Genomic DNA, 20948 nt, shown 5'->3' on the forward strand with positions numbered 1-20948 from the left:
TCACAGATCACCCAGCACTTATTTGCAAGGCTGAGTACCTACAGAAGGAAGAGCATCAGCACACGTGTCTAAGTGCAAGTGAGGTTTCCACAATATAGCCCTTTGTCTTTTTAACTTTATGCTCTGTTCAAATGCTCAGGCCTGTGCTCCAACATAAATACATTGCCTGAATTTCTCTCCTCCTACATTATTCCTCTTGAGCTGTGGAAGATTATACTCAATAGATAAAAAAGTGCTTGTTTCTTTGACAAATGCAAGGCTTAAAGACCACCCTCTGTTCTTGAGCAAAATTAGCTTATCTTTGCCCCCAAAAATGTTGTTACTAAATATGAGCCATCATTTGTGTGTGGCCTGAATGAGACGCTCAATTCATCTTATTAAAGGTTATCCTTTGAGGAGCTTTAAAAGGAAATGCATTGTTCTTAATTATTCTTATCTCAACAGCTGTATAATTCCTGGTTTTGATTTAGAAAAAAAGAGTATCCAAAGAAAGATTATACTGAAAGCTGGAGATGGGTCTGAACCCAGACTGCAGAGTTGAACTGCAGCTCTTAGCCTGTGCTAAACTCTCTTCCTCTCTCCTTTGAGAAGGTGCATGTCTATTATTTTCTCCCAAAGTTAAAACATGAATCTGTGTAGAAAACAACAGAAAATCTGAGAAAAATAGGATCTGTCTCTCTTTCTGGTTTTAAACTTGTCCTAATAATGTTCTTTTTGTTTTATCAGAAAACAGTAAACAAGACTTGGTGAGGAAACACTTTCCTCTGCCATTCCTGCACCCCAAGCTACCCTGTCAAAGTTTGTAAATATTTTCATCAGAAAGGCCCAAACTCAGTAAGTCTTTTCCATTCAGTGAAAATCCTAAAAAAAATTTTGAAAAAAAATCAAAGCAAACTGAAATTTGGGTGAAATTTACTATCACGCTAAAAAGCTGCTTTCTGTTGGTTAAATGTTTGCACAAAAAGTGACATTTGCTGTGATGCTGTACGGTTGTCACAAGCTGCTACCCACTTTGAAGTGGAGCAGCACATAATGGATCAAATTCTCCACAGAGCTCAATGCCAGAGTTTCAAGTGCTTGGCATCTTGCGTTTGGTCCAGCCTCTCTGAAGTGGTCAGCATCCAGCAGCTTCTATTGTGACAATAAGTGGCAAGATGTTTTGCAAAAGGGCTTAGCTACCAAGCTGCTGAATTCTTCTGAAAAATCTGGTCCAGGATGGTACTGAAAGCAGTTTCAGCTGGTTTGATTGAACCAGCTGTTGAATCACAGCGGATTCCTTGAACTTCTCATTATAACATGCCTCTGCCGTGAACCGCTGCCCCCTCTCCCAATAACCAGGTAGAATCATAGAGTCATAGAATCAACTAGGTTAGAAAAGCCATTTAAGATCATCAAGTCTGTGCATTCACTTTGTACTGAAAAACATGTGGAATATGTGTGTGGGAATAAAGGCTATGAGAAGAACTAGAGTTACAAACATAAGCAACCTTACATGTACCAAGGAAGCTTTCTGTTGACATTTTACATAAACAGCCTGAAGGAGAGGTCTCAGTTTCACCTGGGCTATTTAGCGCTCATCACATTTGAAAACTAGATGGCTTTGGTGCCACAGTGTGGAAGTAGGCTCTGTTTTTCACTAGCATTTGAAATCAAAGAATTAGAAACCCCTAACAGCATAGCTGTAGAAGCCTTAATTTATCCAGTTTAACAAACCTTGACCTCACCTTCCTTTTCCAAATACCAGTTTAAAGGTTTAAATAAGTAAGCAACTGCCACAACTGCTAACCACGCTGCTTTCCTCTTTGCCATAATGTAGGAAGTTGGAGAATAAACTACCATGTCTGGGTCACCAAGGAGCTGCATGTAGAATCATAGAATGCTTTGGGTTGGAAGGGGCCTCAAGGATCCAAACTGCCTGTTGTCTTTCTTACATGGCATTTCCCAAAGAGCTAATCTTGAACTGAACATGCTATGAAGGCCTTCTTTAGGTGTCCCTGTAGATGTTTTGCCAGCTTAATCTCTGGCAGATACGAGCAAGGGACTGCTATCTGAACACTGGTAGTCCAGAGCACATTGTTCATGTGTCTCATATATATTTGGGCTTGAAGGTATGTTTTTCTTTCCAGTAGATCTTAAACTTTCAAGCAAGTATAAAACATCATGTTTGAAAATATCTAAACAGTATTTTTTCCATTGCAGTCATTCCTTGGTGTACTACCTGCACTGTGATAATGGACAGGGTAATAAAACTACTTGTGATGGGAGCTCTCTATTGGTATTCAACTCATCTCAACTGTAGTTGAAATCAGGTTCTGACTGCTGGTAGTTCCAGCAAGGGATGGTTATTTTGTACAGTACATCCCCCCCCCCCAACCCCCCAAATTAATATGAACATGCAAGTGACGGTCACCTCCTGTCCAAAACACAACAACTACTGAAAACACCTAGACACTATTTCTCTGCAAGAGATGCTACTAGTTAAGCAGCGTTAGCTCACAAGACCAAGCTCAGCTACTATCAGTACTGGATTTGGATCTTCCTTCCTGAATGGCACAGTCTCCATTTCTAATCCCTGACCAGTGATGTTCTTGCTTTTATTTCTCATTAGTGAAAGGCTACAGGAGTACAAGATTAATGACTGCAGCACAGCCTCACTCAGTACCTACAGCAACGGCAGCTGTTACCTCATACAAAACAATATTTTTCTCCAGGGTACCCATTCTACCTACACCAGCAACAGAGATAAGGATATTTACAGCTTCCCCAATTCCTTATCTTTATTTCTAGACATTCTTAGTGAATATATAAAGCACCACTGCTAGGCATGAAACAGAGAGAGGGAAAAAAAAACCCTCCACAAAGCTGAAAGATTCACTATAGCCAGCTTTAAAAGAAACAGCAAGGGGGTATGGCAATAGGCCATCTCTTCCAAAACAAGCTCTGACTCCCATCCAGACATATGCTCCACAAAGAGTGAAACTGCCAAACAGGTACTGATAACAGAGGAATTAGTTTAAAAATACTTATTTTCATTCTGAAAGACAATTATCTGCAGCTGAGGAGAACCTGACTGTTAACGGGAACTTTAATGTACCGTCCACGCAGAAACAACCATTCGCCAGCACCGCAGAGATCAGACATGACGAAAAATAGCTTGACTCATCCAGACAGTAATTCAAAGCAGCAAAATATATCCAATTCTACCCAAAACCCCATCATGCATTTTCCACGTGGAAAGTAGACGGCTCCCACAGAGAATATCTTGTTGTCCTAAGCACTTCTGAAGTTGTACTAGAAAAACATCACGCAATATTAATGGGCACATTGCTACTTATCACACACGTATGTCATTTTGTACAGCCTTGTACATTTAATTTGCTGCTACGGATACAATTTAGTGAGGACTTGACCTAAAGAACGATTAAGCAATGTCTGTACATGCAATGATCCCAGCAAAGGGCTGGGGGTGCCTGGTACCTCTTAGGAGCAAGCCTGTGCTGTACACCATTGTCTTACATCCTGCAAAACATGCAGCTCATTTATAGCAACAGCTTGAACACAAACTGATTTGGGTAAGGCTTGTTCCCACTTGTGGACTCCACTGAAGGTATAATCCTGGTCTAGTATCACTGGTCTCATTTTATGATCTTGGGTGAAGCACCAGGATGACTCTAAATGCGTGTATGTAACTCTAACTATTATCCATCACTCAGCATCCAGAAGAGACAAGAACAATTCACTCACACTTCATTGGCACACTGTTTCTAGCAGCTAGCAGACTCTCTGCTAACTGGAGAGGAAGGACTGTACATTTCTGAAGCAAGAGGATCTCTCACATCATAAACACGAAGTTGTGAATGCCATTTTACCAGAGGATACAGCTCCCTTTTAAATTAGAGATGAGTGAAATAGGTTGGACAAAACAAAACCTGATCCGCATTTCCTCTGAAGCTTTGAGATGGCCTTAGCAGAGAATTAGATATAATGGACATGTTAAAATAACTAGATCTCATTTGAAAACATCAAAGAAACAGAAACACCACAGGCCACATTTTAAAAACCGTCTGCCTGAACAGGGAAAGGAAAACTGTGTAAGCACCACCTCATATACCAAATATGCACTGATGTGTGCGAAAAAGGATACTCACATACTCCACCACCATTTCTCCTCAGGCAGCTGTCCATTCCCTTACAGAAACCTGGTCTTGTACAGACAGAAAGTAATCAAATCCATTTGTATGAATATTTGTGTTATCTAATTTTAAAACGTATCCCCAAACGACGCACTGCCCAAAGAAGGCTGGTTTGCTCTACTAACATGCAGAGCTGTTGCCAATATTAGCATTCAGGCTGGTTCAGATTTCCATACAAAGCTCAATTTTAAGCACATTCATTTCTGAGTGCCCAAATGGAAACACTGACTTCTGTAGGGCAGGTTTTCAGTGCTCTCTTGTTCAAAAGAGCCCTTCAGGTTGTGTCCTGCGAGCAGACTCAATGTAGGTGATTTTGGAAAGGTAAAGCATCTTCCTCAGTCATTTCCTCTCTACCTTTTGTGAAGGAATCCATGGTCCCTCTTGCAATGCTTCCCGGCAGAAGGATTGTCCCAGTGAAGTTTTCAGGTATTGCTCAGAGGGACTAAATAAAATCTCCTGGGAAATTTTCAGTCTGACAGCATCAGGCTCTACGCTACTACTACAAGAACAGAGGAGAGATGCAAAAATGATTTTACTGCATCTTTCTACTGTCCTCAGCTGCCTCAGTGTGAGGACGAACGGGCAGTCTGAGGTGGGCTGGCTGATACCCACCATTGCAGCCACCCCTAACAACAGCCCTCGCAGGGCCCCTGGGGATCTGCTGCCTGCCCTGGGCATGCATCAAGGGAAAATGGGTCAGGAGGATGGGTGTGAAGCTGGCTGAGCAGCCCAGAGGCTCCAGCCCAAGATTTTGCCAGTCAGCTTTATTACAAACATTTGTGGTGTTCCCAATGAGAACACTTCAAAACGCTTGAGCTCACACCGCAGGCAACGACTGCAGAGCACAGTGCTCATTTATTTATTTATTGTTATTTATTAACTGAAAATGAATCTGTTTATACACTTTTAAAATGCGTGTGTGCCTTATAAAAAAGTACTCCTTGCCCTGCGCATTGGAAGGAGCTGTTTTTCCATCGGGGGAAGAAAGGAGCACGCTGAACAGGGGCACTGCGCAGCACCAGCTCCTGCTGCTGTGTCCAACACAAGCTGACCTTTTGTTAAGACTCAGGAGTCAGTTTTAGTGCCCAAGAAAGTGAGGAGCAAGTAGCACAGACGTGTTGTCCAAGCTTCCCTGCACAGCTCTGCCAGCACAGTGCATCTCAGCCATGTCCTGCAATAACCTTGCTATCCCAGTCCCTGGGAAGAGACTTTTGTAATTTTCCCATGATTTGATTTCTTATATAGACTTTTCTATAGTCAGGGTCTCTAGCCATAGAACCTTTACTTGTCTCCATCGTCTCAGTCAGAATAAGCAGTGGTATTAGTTCCATTTTTCAGATGTGGCGAAAAACTCCAGCATGAGCTCCAGGGTCACTGCAGGAACATGGACAAAACTGGGAAGAACTGGGTGCAGGCAAGAGGATCCTGGCATTGTGTCAGGATGCATGAAGGTTGACCTGGAGCTGCCAGTGCCACGGCTTCACAAAAGCCATGGGCTAGCACATCCCGAACCCTGACAAGTAGAAGGAGAGGCAGCTCTCTTGGTTGGTCAATGGACTTGCAACATCTGCAAGGCCAGTGCTCTGCAGAGGGAATATCTGGCAAAATCATTTTTCATCAGCAGTGACACCTGACCGAACAATGATGTCTCAAAAGTACTAAGTATCTGCAAAATTCCGAGGTTCTTGTGCTTGCTACGCACAGGCAAAGTATTCTACATTTGTCAAACTTCTCTTTGAACTATTGCAAGTTTTAAATGCAGCAGTATCAGACATGAACATCCACAAGAAAAGCTAAAATAATTTCAAGAGAATAACCAAAGTATTGGGGTGTCTGTGTGTCTCTAAAAACCAAGACTCCATCCCTGATCTAAACCAGACTGTTCCTCTCCTTTCCCTCACCCCCCTCTTATTTAAAGAGAGCTGGAAGGGAAAAGACTTCATCAGTCTCTGAGTCTGTAAACCTTTCCCCTCCCTAATATCCGAGACAAGCCTTAAAGAAGAACCAGTCTGGAACAGAACATGAAAAACCTTCTGAAAAATGACTAGAGGCCTAATGCTGTCACTGTCCCATGTTTATTTTTCTTTCTTTGATGTCTGATGTCAAAGAGAAAATAATGTCATCTGCTGGAAACTCAAACATGTTTGCATTTTGAGGTAATTAGAATTAATGTTGGAGGGCAAAACTAACACCGAGCCACTCCAGTCTTTCCCATGTGAGGAAAACATTCCGTAATGACTTACATTTAATCTGGGAGCTGGCAGGCAGTCAGAGCAGCCTGGATTCAGGAAACAGGGTAATATTTCAAAAACATTTTCTTAAAAAAAAAATTAAAATAAAATAAAATTAAGTTATCTATATGTGACCCAATTTATCAATGATGGCAGCCTGACTGAGCTGCTCCAATTCCAGAAGGGTGCAACTGCTGAAAATCAATAGCTGACAAGGGTGTAAATCAGAGAGTAATGGCAGCCATGGTTCAGGACCACCACTGCTTCCTAAGTACTCAGCACCCGCAATTGCAGCCACATTTTCTAAAGAGCTCAAGCCCCCATTCACATCCAAACAAGGGCCAGATTTTTGTAAGTGCTTAGCACGCAGTCTCTCCCCATTGTGACATTAATAGCAACATGCTGAGCTCTTTCGGAAAATTGGTCATACATGTTTGTTTTGGACCAGATCTTGTCACCCTTATACATGTTGAGTAGCATCTTACTCAGTGAGGAATTCTGCTAACTAGTGTCTCTCTGTGCGAGCATTGCTGTGATCTTAAAAGACAAATGCAAGCCATGTTGCTCAATGCCCTGATGGATGAGTCTCATATTATGGCTATTATCAAGGTATGAAAACCTGACCTTTATATAATCAAACTGAACTAAGTAGGTATGTATGAGTTAAAGCCTGTCTCATGAGAAACTGGGTTTGTTCCTCATAGGTTATTTCTGGAGTGAGGACTTTCGTTTGAATTACTCAGCCATCTTTAGGGGTTAAAAATAGAAAAGCAACCTTTTCCAGTTCAAAGAAAATAAATGGCTACACTTATCTGTGTGGGTAATTAAAACCAGCTGAACTCCACGAGCTGAAACCTTCCACACAGCTCGTCCTTACTGAGGAGTAGATTTCTAGCAACATTTGACATATCAGAAAAAATTACATTATTAAGGATTGCTCTGGGGTAAGCATAATGCTACAGTCAAAGGCAGGTTATTGGTGAAAGAGCTACGGAAGAGATTAGAACATTCAAAAAACCAAACCAAAAAAGCTTTTCCTTTCACATGTGTTGATTGTGACTCTATTGACATCAGCTGTAGCTAAAAGCAGAACAAATGTTGTATTTCCCCTTCTGCAACTCCGCAGAGGTGTGTGCCCCGGCCCCTGGCACTGCACAGCTGCTTTGGGAACCCAAATGACTGCAAGAATGGCTAATGCACTCACATGATGTGCCTTGTGCTACAGTTCCACTTCACTGGTTCAACAACCATTTTCCCCTTTTGATGCACTGTCAACGAGTTTCTCTTTTTCTGCCTTTTCTGACACATCATGTGGTCCAGCAGATACTCATGAAAGAGAAATGACGCAGGGCCATTTCCTCTGGCTGGCCAGAGCCTGGCAGAGTGACTGTGCATGGAAGGAAGAGCCAGAGTGGTGGAGCAGTTGCTCTCACAGTGCATCTTGCTCCACTGCCTGTGGTCACATCACGGCTCTCCTCAAACTTCTCATCTGTGCAGCTGAAGCCCTGCTCTTATGCTAGTGTAGTTCAGTGGAGCTACTCTTGCTCTGTACCACTACCATGGAATGGAGATCTGTTGTGGAGGTAGGTGGGTATAGTGTGCTATCATCCTCAGGGCATCCCCTGCACCATGCTGTTGCAGAGCATCATCCTACTGACTTCTATTTGACAGCCAGCTAGCAAATGCAAAGGCTGCAGATCAGCTGAAAGAATCAGGAATGTCTTTCTGCACAAAGGACAACATTTAAAAGGCAGTTTTTATTCATGTTTCATCAAAGTAGCCTACAGGAAAAAGAAATCCCAATTTTTTTTTTTATCCAGATCATCAATCTTTTTAATCCTTCAAAGCTGAAAGTAGATACCTCTAATATTTACAACATATTTTCTTTATTTAGCCAAAAAAAAAAAGTAAAATAAGAGCAAACTGTCCTTTTCAAATCCACATTGGCCAATACAGACAACTCCAAAGATAATTTCCCTCTTCTGCAATTGCCTCCCAGGCCTGGGCTTAACTAGGCCGTTTCCCATGTTGACAAGACAAAAGCATCTCTAATAACTGTAGAAGGCATATTCCTATGAATGTCAGGGCCATACAAATTCCCGGGCTCTGAGTGCTGCCTACACATCAGATGTGCTCCAGCCACAGCCAAGCAGGAGGCTAGAAGAGGAGGAGGGCCATGGAATGAGTTTCTTGCTGTTTTCTTCAGCCCTGGATTTCTATGCTGCTTCCCATCTTCTCTACCCTGTTCACCTTCCCGCATTGTCCTTCATGTCCTTCCAAATGCAGGGTTGATCTCTGGGGGGAAGGGACCTGCTGCTCAGTATCAATTTATGCAGCTATAGGAAGAGCTGAGTGCTGATCAGGAGGTGGAGGGTAATTGCCTATATGTATTAAACCAAGCTGGGAGCTCTTCTAAGGATTTTCCCAGTGACTCCAGCCACCCATTCTCAGCAGAAGCTGATGACTAGTGGTGGGAAATGGATTGTCAGGAAGCAATTTCTCACACAGAGGAAAGGTAGCACAGTTCCAAATCTCTAAGTCTTTTTTTATCTGCAAAGAAGTATTTCCCTCTGCTTTATTCTTTTCTAAGAGCAGGGCTGCTATTACAGCCTGTCTGCTGCTTGGTGCTTCTCTCTCCCTAGCTTGTTACCTCCCCAATCTTCTCCACCACTGCTTCCCTCCTTTGTCTCCTTTCTTCTATTCCTTGTGTTTTTGCTTCCCATGGCTCCATTTCTTTTACAGCAGCCGGAGTTTGCACAGCAAGGGTATGGTGAGATTAACCAGGTTTGGAAAGTCTGCCTTTGCTGTGCACACATGCTCTGTTTTCTTCCCTCCACTCCCAATGAAGAAAAATGTGTCCAAAACTGCTGTGAAGTTCCTCAGTGAAGAGCTGGCACAAAGCTCCCCAGCCAGAGCAGTGCCATGCCTTTGTCTTGCACAGGAACCCACACATAGCTTACAACAAACAGAATGACTACTGCTAAAGAGAATAAAAAATGTCTCCCTACACAACATGCTAGTTAAGGAATAAAAAGAAAAAAAGAGAGAAAAGAGAAATTAAAAAAAGATATATAATATAAATTACAAGTCTTTCATTGCTTAATGTAGATGTATTGTACTCAAAACTCATTTCACTTCATTTGGTGTGAAGCTGTGGTAAGTCCATTAAAGCTGAAGGAGTTGCATCTGCCTAGAACTGGTGCAAGCCAGATCACAATCAGATCCATTACATTTATTGCTATAATATCATCACCTTCCATATGGTGCTGCAACTAGTCCGTATGCTGAAGGGAATGCTGCCTAAAATCTATTCATCCCAAAAGCTGCATTGATCTTAAGTCTTTTATACCAAGAGAAGAAACCCCCCCCTGACCTGCAGACACAGATATTGTCCAGGGATGTTTAAAGGTTCCAGTGCATTATGGAGGATTCATACCCATCCTCACCTAGTTCTGAACACAGATACTCACATCTCTGGCAAAGAGCAGAGCTGAATTTCCTTAGTGGAGTCTGTGTGGCCTTGGCCCTTTTTAAACTGCACGCTGCAAACATGGTCCTTCAGTCCATTGCTAACTCCTGAGGATTCATGTGAGGCTTACGCCTTTGAAGTAAAAGCTTTCAAGCTTCTTCCTCTGATCTATTACAGATAGTCACCGTGTGGACCTTCTACTGCTAGTTAATAACAGCTATATCTAATTACTTAGAAAGTATATATTTGTCAGTGTCCCATCTATTATTTCACACTTCACTTCCCTTGGATGAGCACTCTGGTATGCCATTACTTTACTGAATATGAGTTTCTTCCAACCTGAGAGGCTTTAACCCTGATCATACCGTACATCACTGCAAGTAATACTGGAAACAGAAATCTTTGAACAACAAAGGACCAACACACCAGTGTACTTATCTGCTCCAATATCATCTTTCACTAGCACTCAACTGTCATACGTGGTACCCAACAAGCAGCGTTTATCATTGTGGACTTATCCTCATATCCTTTCCTACCTTTATCTACTGTCATGGGTCAGTTCCTTTCTCATTTAAACCTCACGTTCCTTAAGTGGTTTGCTTGTTTGTCTTGCAGAGTGAGGTGCCAGCAGATTCCTCTTTAACCACACATAGAATCATAGAACAGTTCGGGTTGGAAGGGACCTTAAACATCATAAATGATCTTTTATTTCTTGTTCACTTTACTTTTCAAATCACCTAATCATCAGGTTAAATTTCTGATCTAAAGAGGAGAGGGGTTTGCTACTGTTTTCCTTGCATTTTTTGCCTAACTGGAATTTCCTCATATTTATTCTCATCAAGTTCCCCATTTTTAAAATATCAAATGAAATTGTAAGTGATCAATACCATCCACTGGAGCATGGACGCTCACTGTCTGTATTAACTCCTGCTTTTTCCTTAGGGGTAAGCTGAACCTCCCCCAAACTACGCATCAAAACGGATGGCTTTAAATAGCAGTCATCTGTGGTATTAATCAAGTTTCTTCTTAAAACCATCCCAGATGTGCCACTCAACCAGCTTATACTGGTTTCTGTAAGAACACCCACTGTTATTATTGTACCAACAGATTTTGCAACTTCCTTAATTTCTTTTAACACATGAAGGTCTCGAGCTGAGATCTTTTGCAGCAATGAGGGTGTGCTAACAGCAGAGGGTTGCATAAATCTGTGCAGCAGGCCAGCGGACTGTGAGGGCTGTAGGTGCAGTGTGGATGAGGGCAGGGTTACTTGAAATAGCTCTCAAGATCTGTAATGTAGCTTCATTGTCTTCACTCTGGAAGCTACTGGAGATCAGACCAGAGCAGGATGTAAGCTTGGCCTTATACAGCTATATAGGTATGTGAATACAGATTGTGTGGACCCAACTGCACTTGCCTGATTCCTTTCTTTCATTGTTTGAGGGACAGCGAGTGTGTCGGGAAACCTGTTTTCTAACAGGCAAGCACATCAGCAGGGATCCACAGCCACTCTGCACCAAAGCGGTGAGGAAAAATGGTGTTTGGCAGAGGATGAGGGTCCTATAAAAGAGCTCTCCGTCTGGGCCTGGGATGCTTGGGACATTCTGAGCATTTTTCTTTCCACCACCCTCAGGCAGTGGGAAATTACTACCTCTTGTGTGAGCGGGGAGAAAACAACTAAGCAGTATCCATTTTAGCAGGCAGGAGGTTGGTGGGTTGCTTTGTCACAGGTATCTCCATTCTGGCAATGCTTTGGGGGTGCATCGTGTGCTCAATTTCTACCCTGCATGGTCCAAGGAGCATTAGGGCAGAACATCCCGCTGTGACGAGTCCCCACGTAGATCTTCTGGATTCCTTGATGAAAGCAGTTCCCAGATTGCTCTCTGTAAGATGACCTGATGCTCCCTGGATGTGAAAATCTACCTATGTTTACCATACATTCTGGGTCTAATTTTTATTGGATTTGCCACACTGAAAATTTGAGGTTAACACGCAGAAATCCAAACGGTAAAAGCAAAGCCTGAGGAATGCCCAGTGAACCGACAACACACACACCTGAAAAGTCTTTGTACTGCGGGCCTTTTTCAGTCCTATCTCTTAACACAAAAATCAAACTCAGCTCTACGGCATTAGAGAAATCCAATAACAGTTTGTCATGCCATGGAAACATTTTTGTAGAGACTCACATTTTATTTGGGAACTGGCTATCTGTTACAACCAGCAATTCAAGTTGAAGCAATGGAATAATATTTCAAAAATGATTAGAGCAAAACAAATAATCACATGAATGGTATTATTTTGCAAAACATGTGATCCGCAGTAATTTGTGGGTTTTGGTCCCTGGTGCTAAAATTGCAGCGTCTTTAATCAAGCTAATTATGCAAAACTCTCCGAAGGTCACAAAAGGTTCAGGCAGAGGTTTTTTTGATGCTGAAATGCAGAACAAACACCCATACTATGTTGTTCTGATTAGAAATGAAGCACTGCTTTCTTCAGACTGATAGTGGTTCTGAAATTCCACTGTGAAACACCAGTGTTTATACCTTACATATCCTGACAGTGCTTTGCACACTGTAGCAGAAATCACATTGCCCCCTCCTGCTGTCTAACATGGGTATGGAAATGAGCCTTCTCTTTCCATCACCATGCCCTCTAAAAACATTACATTATACTTACAGCATTTATTTATTTTTTGGCAGCCAGCCAGAATTAAAAAAAAAAAGTAAATAATATAATCCTCTTTCAAAAATACCCCTCCCTGTGAACTGGATTATGTTGTAATCCATGCTGGATCGACCCCAGGCCTGCTTGCCTTTTGGGGTAAAATGACAACGTTTTGGACAGCCTGCAGTGCTCGGCAGAGGGGGTGGACCACCAGGACACCATGATACAGCCCAGGTTTCTCTCCCACTCCTTAATTTTACAGCCACAAGGAAAAAAACCTCTACACAGAGTGGGCTTTGTCCATCTGTGAAGCACATGCTCACCCAGGTTGCTGCCGCTCGTGAGGTCATGGTGTGGGACACTGAGAAATGGCTGGCAATGCCAGCAAAGAGGTGATGGGCACAACTGATGTGGGGTGGGTGCAGAGTGATCTGGGAGGTGCATTTCTACCCCACCAGCAGCACTCGGGTCTGTTAGCCAGGGTGGTGCCATACCCCACATGTGCAGCTCCCAGCACTCCTGCATGGGTTTGCTCTGGCTCTTCTCCCCCCCGGGGCCACTGCTTATGCTGGCATTTTATGCTGCTTTTTCCCAGAAAACTGCCACTCTCCTCTATTTTCTTCTTCCTGAGTGGTCTCCGTGACCACTCTTCTCCATATGACTTTGTGGTGAGTTGGGAATTGCTGGTGCTCTGGAAACCCAATCACTGCATCTCCAGCTGCAGTGTAGGGACCAGAACTGGCTTCAACTTAAATTAAGGGCAACTCAATGACAAACTGAAGGGACTTCAGAGAGGGGAAAAAATTACCCAAGGCTTAGATGTGGGCTGAAGGAAAATGAAGGGAATGGGCTTTGCACATATCTTGGCTAAATATCTAATTGATAATTCCCCATAAGTCTTAGGAGGATATAAACACTTAGGAGGCAAAGGAATTGATTAGGACCAGAGAAGGGAGTATAAGTGGAATTAATGATATGAAACTGAGGGCAGGAAAATTTATGCTTTAGAGTAACATTTCCTATTAACGCAATCTACTAGTGTGGGGTAGGATTCCAAGGAGAAGCAATGGAAACCCTGTTGCTGAAGTTATTTCAGAGAAGACTGGACAAAACACTCCAGAACACACTGTAGGGAACAATTCCACAGTGACAGGAGAATGGAAAAGATGATCTAATAGTAGCTCTTTCCATTTCTAATTTATATGCTGACTTTATATTAGAGGGTTTTTTTTTTGAGCTGCCAACCAGTCATCAGTGAAAGAAACATACTAAAAAGTTCCTTCTGGTATTCCATAACAGTCCGGTATTTCCCTACTTCCCAAGTCCTGTCTATTACATATATACACAATAGACCTGATGATTTATAGCAGAGACGTCATCCTCCATTCATCCTATTCTGCTGAGTTACTGCAGGGTCTCTGAACAGTGGTTATCTTGTGTGCTGTATGAGCTAAAACACTGCAGCACAGCACAGCAAATTCAGTCAGATGATTCAATATTAATTTCCTGGCTTTGAAAAGTCAAATCTTCAGAGTCATTTGAAAACAATTTATTTTTCCTATTACCTTTTCTTCACATGCACAGGCAGTTATGTAGAATAACATTTGGAAAAACTTTGTAAATAGTCTTATTAGGAGAAAGGCATTATTCAGTAAAGAGGGGGTGAGCAGGGAAAGGCTCTTTGTACTGCAAAAGGTACCATAAGAGAAAGGAAATTCTTGCTGAAGGCATATTTTACTTCAGTACCATTGACTTTGTAATACATACCGTTCCCTATTGTATGAGTTCTATTTTTTGATTGCTTTACATCATATACACGAGTGACACACTCTCATTTCAACAAGGGAAGACAATCAATAAAAGTTCCCTTAATGTCTAACCTAATAATCTGAGTTGTGAAGTGATAGCTCAGATTGCCCACCGAGGCAGAGCACAGAAGTTGAGTCGCCTGCTAGAAATGATGTAGATAAAGCCCATCCCGCTCTAGATGAAGATAGACTAGATGCCTGCTTAAGCTTTCTTTCAGCCATATTTTCTGGGTTTTTTTTTACAGTGTCTTCAATCACTCTCTGCAAAATTTCCAGACATCTATCAGCCAAAATATGTGCAGATGCATATAGGTCAGCCAAATCCAAACATCGGTAGAGTCTAAGGTCAAAATAGATGGTGGAGTTTATCTTGTCCAGTGTTTCTGAACATTTTCCAAACCATGATCTCATATAACTACAGGACAGAATAATGGACCCTTTCCCCTCTTTTTGACCATAAAGGGAGGGCAGCTGAAATCCTGTTGGAGGTCCCAGGACCTGAAGACCGAGAATGAAGGCTGCAGTTCAGCCCTGAATAGAACTATACACACAAAGTCCCTGTGCAGACAGGAGCACAGCTGCATGACTTAAGTGTGCAGATAGCAATATGCACAGTGAGGACACAAAGCATGCAAAGAGAGGGACCCAAGGTCTGTTGTCTGCCACATACTAAATGAATTGCTCTTAGAAGGTGACTGATTTTCACAGACTCATACTAATGCATAGTAACACTGTTCAGAGACTGATGCTTGCATATACCACAGCTAATGCTGACTTCATTAAAGCTCTCTGGTCAATGACAGCAATTGTGTGTTGTCTAGTGGTTGGACTGGAAGACAGGAAAGGATTTGATTCAGTGCTAGCTGTGCTACTGACTCATGGCTTACCCTGCAAGTAAGTCATTTGACCTTTCTGTAGTTCAGTCAATCTGGCTGGAAAATTGTGCGGGAAGAAGGGAAAAGCACTATTCTTACTGAAAACCACAGACGGAATCTGAGCTGAGTTTTCCTAGGGTAAAAAAGAAAGAGACAATATCAGAACGTGAGTCAGGATCGGAACCTCCCTGGCCTTTTCCACTCAGGACGTCTGGTAGTATCATCATTATCATAGCAGAAAATAATTTACTTCAAGTCTTGCTTCTAGCCCAGAAACCAAAAGGAAATACTCAGTGCTGTGCCAGGTACACTCAGCTCCTGAATAGATTGAAGGACTATCTGAACGGATTTAATAACTTTGGACTTCTCTACATGGATCATATTTAAAGGGTATAAATAACCAGAGCAAAAACTGGAACAGAGAGGGATTTATATTACTAATATTTTTTAAATTTTTTTTCTGATGGGAAAATGGAAAAAAGTAGGGACTTAAAAATACCTTTTTTTTTTTTTTTTTAACTTGTGTTATGCTTTCTGTCGGATTTTGTACTATAGAGACCTAAAGAACATTTTTTGGCAAAATACCAAGCTAAATACAACGTGGTGTAAGCTCCTAATAATGGAAAGAAAGTTGTGGTGGGAAAGTGTCTAGAGCAGATTTTGTAGACAGAAGGTCCCCAAATTGGCTGCAGAAACAATCTCTTTTTCAGAATGTCTTCCTCATTTTGAAAATATAAATAGCTCTAATGAAATGCCCAAACCTTTTTCTTCTACTATGACTAGGAAGTGGAGTTGTGAAAGATTGATTTTGGCCAGTACTGCCATAAAGTGGTGAAAACAATAATGACCTGTAAGGGAAACTGAAATTCAATGGGGGCTTGATTTGTGGTTCTGGATATCTTGAAAATACCTCTATTTTTGTGAGAAACCTCTACCAGACCCATGAAATCAAACCCCCCGTCTGGATTTCAGGAACGTTTGAACTAGAGCAAAAGACCCTCACGCTGACAGATTGCTCAGGCTGAGAACTACTATATGAATGGTACTACTGAAGACGCATCCACCCATACAGGACCACTCAGTGTGCTTTTGCACACTGGATCTCAAGGGGATAACTGAATACAAACCCACGAGCATTGTGTATGTGGGAAATGCTGTAGGTGAGTGGGGGGACGCTGGATTCAGTTCTGAGACAGCCCTTAATGGAAACGGAGTCTGCTTCCAGTTTGATATCAGGTGAAATATTGAGATACTTTGACCTGACGGTAGAAGTATCACTAGAAGAGTAGCTTTAGTATTGCAGCCATTGAATTGCTGACCTGCCAGTCATTTCCCAAGTGGCCTACAAAAGACATGTCTTATGAAAAAATGTTTCTATATTTTCATGGATCCAAATGTTTCACTTATGTCTTTTGAGCTTCTTTTCAGAAATCTTGAGAAGTACCTAGCTTTTCCTCAGCCAGGAATTATGAGGATTATCAGAGCTTTTAGGTTAATAAAACCCAGTAACTATAATCACAGCACTGCATAATAGGTATCATTAGCAGGCAGAGCTGGAATGTGGGGATGGGTTTTCTCCATCAAAGTTTTATTGTAATGAAACGCAGAACAGGTAGGAATATTTTATGATTCCCAGGAATACCACTTCTCCATCAGTATCATGAGAAGAAGTCTCTCAACTTTATTTGCAATTAGGTAGTAAAACATGATCAAGAGGCTCCTTGTGGGCTCCTGTGAACTAATCACCATCACTGAACTGTTGTGTTAAAAGACATGGAGGCCACAACGGACAATAGAGGTCTGGCAAGATTTCACAGTAAACAAATCTGAACTGAAACTTTAGACTTCTTTGAACTCAGACCTGACCTTGACCTAAGCTGGATTTACATCCAGAAATTATTCTCTTGGCTTATACACAGAAAGTCAGAAGTGTACTGCTAGACATGAAACACTGTGAACTCTGGTGCTCTGAAATAGAGCCATGCATCTGTATCACCTGGAAAGCTAAACATATTTGGAATTAGAGCTTGGTAGGTGTTGTCAGCATTGTAGGCATGTCTCCTCTGTTAGAAGTTTTGCTTTCTATCTGAGTAGACACTTCAGTTTTAAAATTCCCCAGTGTTACTTCTTGTGTGCAGGAGAGAATTATTTCCAAAATGGCTATTATTTTTTTCTCATATGATGCAATCTGGAGGGGAACATTGTCTCTTTCTCACATGCTTTTACCTTATTAATAAATTAACATTGTACATTCAGATCATAGTGATATTGTAACTTCAAGGAATTAACAGTTTGGTCATAAAGTAGAAGGGCAACATGACCCCACTACAGGAATAACATTCCTGAAGCAACCCAAAGTTCTCTTACTTCTTGAAACCTTGCTTTTACAGTAATACTGCATAAATTACCTTACGCTGCCACAAGCAAAAGCAACTGAGCCAAGTCCAAAGGGACACTTGCAACAAGCAACTTTTCTTTTTCCCATGTGTTCAGCTGGTCAAACGCAAGCCAGCTGCGTGCTAGAAGCAATGGATGCATAGCAATTATGTGTGAGCTAAATATGCCCTGAATTCTTCATGTCCAGACAGCTTTAGAATAAAGACAGCAAATAAATGTACATGCGCATATGAAGATTTAGCCTTGCTCTCATCTTGAAGGCCATGCATTTAAATAAAGAATTTGCCTTTGGAAGCAGCCAGATTTAGTTTCAACTTAGCATACCCTAGAATCATATTAGGGCTGTCTAAAACACAGTGCAGTCAGAAGGCCTTAAAATGACCAGTGGCATGGCAAATCTGGTGTGAAATTGTGTGCTATCATCATGACTCTAAGCTTCTTATACATTAGAGTGCTGGTTGTTACTCTCTTCATCTATGGAAAACTGGAAGAGTTGGGACTGTTGATGGTTTTTGCACTTTCTTGTTTTCCATGTGAAAACACTCCTACCTCTCACCAAAGCAGGATAAGGCAAGTGTTACTAAGAAAGTTTCTTTCCCAATTTTCCTTTGTCCTGTAGCTCATCAAGATCATCTGTAGCTAGAAGTTTCTCTTCTATTTGAATTTTATTAGTGCACTAGGTTGTCTGCCGTGACCATGGAAGTCATGCTTCAGAGCCACAGTGCTCAATACTGTATGCTTATGTAAATATAGAGATGATATCCTAGAAAGCTTTTACTTAATGATCCTGCTCTTATAGAAAGTAAGAAAGGGGGTCAGGATGAGAAAGAAATAAGAAAACATGGCAAGTAAAGGAGATGGAAATAAGTTGATATGAAATTGCGTATCGAATGTAGGTGCAGCAGCTTATGAGATTCTAGTCCCTAATATTTGAAATTGTTCATACAAATAACTTAGGGTATCTAGAAAAACAACTGATTTCTCTTGGCAAATTCAAGATTGAAGCTTGTGATTTTCTAAACTTCTTCTTAATAAAGTGCAATGAAGGAAGGCCAGTTTGCTCAAGTGCTGCTCAAACAGCATTAATATGGTGACAGTCTGGCATGCTGCAGTCCGCCAGAATTAGAGTGCAATGCTGCTTCTGATTGCAAACTGCAGTGGGGAAGTTCCTAGTTTCTCTTCCTTGGCATAAAGCACCCATTTCTTGCTAGATGATTCATAAGATCATGGATCTTCATCTTGCAACTAATCCAACCTTTAACATGGCCTTTGTTGCAGTTTTATGTTTGAGAAGTAAAAAGGAAATGATTCTGTGTCAGGTTTTCTTTGTTCTTCTTTTGCTTTTTAAGTAATTTGAAAACTGGTGCCAGCTCTGGAATGTAGGAAGTGTTCCCACGTGGGGGTATGATATGGTGGAGGACAAGGCAATACGCTTTGGAACCGAATATACCTCTGTGCTTTTGAGGCACTGAGCCTTGCTCTCTCTGCCACCACCAGTGTCACAGCTAATCTTCTGAGCACTTTCCAAGCAGGCAGAAGTTTAGTAAACACCTGAGAACTCTGCTGCAAAAGAAGTTTCTTATCCTGGTAAAAAAAAAAATCCCAAAACCTCTTCCACATCTCAGATGGCACTGTTCTGGGCTACAAGTTGATATCTGTATAATCAGTGATGGGCATTTTGTCATAAATTGCATCACCTGTGAATTTCCAGAAGGTTCACCAAATAAAAAACCAAACCCAAACCCAAACCAACCTCTGAGAATTGTGCCTCATCTCTGTTCCTAAAAATGAAGCTATCCTCTGCCATCCCACCATTCCCAGCCTTTCCTCAAACTGGAGAAATAGTCCCCCAAGATATTGACTTGGCTAAAAGGAGAAATGAGATTAAATACTGATACTGGAGGGAAGTAATTTTCTGTATGACCTTGAGGACGATGCATGGCCAAAATAGAAAAGGGAGATTCCTGTTCTTTTACACAATCCTGTAATTATAATCGGAAGGTCCCACGAAATCTGACTGGAAAGTTGTGTTGCTTCTAGTCAGAATATGACCGCACTGGTATTTTTAGTGATGTATTAATTTCTCCAAAATCCCCCTAAAGACTGAATACCAGAGAACCCTACTGGAGCTTTACAGGTAAACAGAGAAGAGATGATTTCCTATAAGCTTTCAAAAAATTTGTCTGAGAAAACTGGTCAGGTGGCACATCCAAAATACCTGGTACAGGATAAGGTATTGGTAGTGATGTGGTTTAGTCTCAATTATGAATAATCTCAAATCCATACCATGATTTATCATGCAATGTTATGTCTCCTCCCCCTTCCACTCTGACCAAACAAAGTGAAATCAAAATTAATCAGTGAAGTCCTTTAACCTCGGTTGCTCATTAATTTGTGGTTTCTCATCTCCACATCCCCATCACTGTATAAAACTTCCCTATTCATAGCCACTTCACTGTTTACATGATAAACATACTCCCTGCATTACCCTTCTGGACTTGAATTGCTCAAGCGTGAGAGCTTCAGTACATCCCACTTCCTTACCAGCCCCTTGAAACCTTCTTGATGACAGTGCTTGGTGACCACAACAGGCAGTGAGTACTAATATTGCAGTACAGAGAATTTCCCCCCACCAGTGAAGCATAACATTCAGTTTCTCCAGCTGTTCTTCTCATTCCTGGAAACCTGCTGGAAAAAGCCACTTTGGAGGTAAATGGACTATCTTGGCACAGAGGCATCACCCACATCTCAAAAGAATTCACTGAAGAGGATGGGGCTCTTGCCCTGAGACTGGCAGCTCCTTTTGTTGCACTGCTGGGATAGAAAAATGCTTTAAAGTGTGTGTATTATCTGGAAGCTCACCAAAGAGGAGGACATTCCTCTGGAAGTTTAGCTGGGACAATTGATTCCCTGCGAGCTGTTGGCATGGAGGGTGAGCCTGCAAGAAAAGGCTTCATGGCCAGTGCTCACCCTTGCCCTGCCATCCCTAGTTCCTTGTGCTGTTGCGGATCCACAAAATGCTGGTTTGTATCTGGTAGGCACAGCCTTTCCCCAAGTGGCAATCTGGACCCCAAAGCACAGCAACGAACCCAATCCACCCATTTCTCTCACTTTGAATCTCTTTCTTTCTTTCTTTCTTCCTTAACTACGTAAAACATCGCATGCAGCAGCCTCAGAAATCAGACTTCCAGCCTACCTAGTGTAAGATGCATCACTTCAGTAATAGGTTTGCTGGGGAAAAATACACTTCACCAAGTCACTTCTACTATGAGAACTTGCTGGAGATAAACACTATTGAGGTACATATTAGTGCC

General features: G+C 41.8%; 1 long non-coding RNA gene across 2 annotated transcripts in view; it reads right to left on the reverse strand.

Annotated features, from left to right (window-relative positions):
• The window catches only part of LOC134167116 (uncharacterized), a 290357-nt gene that overhangs the window by 27520 nt on the left and 241889 nt on the right, over positions 1-20948 (reverse strand). The window contains exon 5 of one of the 2 annotated variants that reach the window (XR_009966081.1): positions 6437-6510. The exons of the other annotated variant lie outside the window; for it this stretch is intronic. This is a non-coding gene — a long non-coding RNA (uncharacterized LOC134167116). The remainder of the gene's footprint in view (positions 1-6436; positions 6511-20948) is intronic. 2 annotated transcript variants of the gene reach the window in all.

Source organism: Pezoporus occidentalis, unplaced genomic scaffold (assembly GCF_034315485.1).
Source record: "Pezoporus occidentalis ecotype Australia unplaced genomic scaffold, CSIRO_AGI_Poc_V1 ctg28, whole genome shotgun sequence".
Lineage (NCBI taxonomy): Eukaryota > Metazoa > Chordata > Aves > Psittaciformes > Psittacidae > Pezoporus > Pezoporus occidentalis.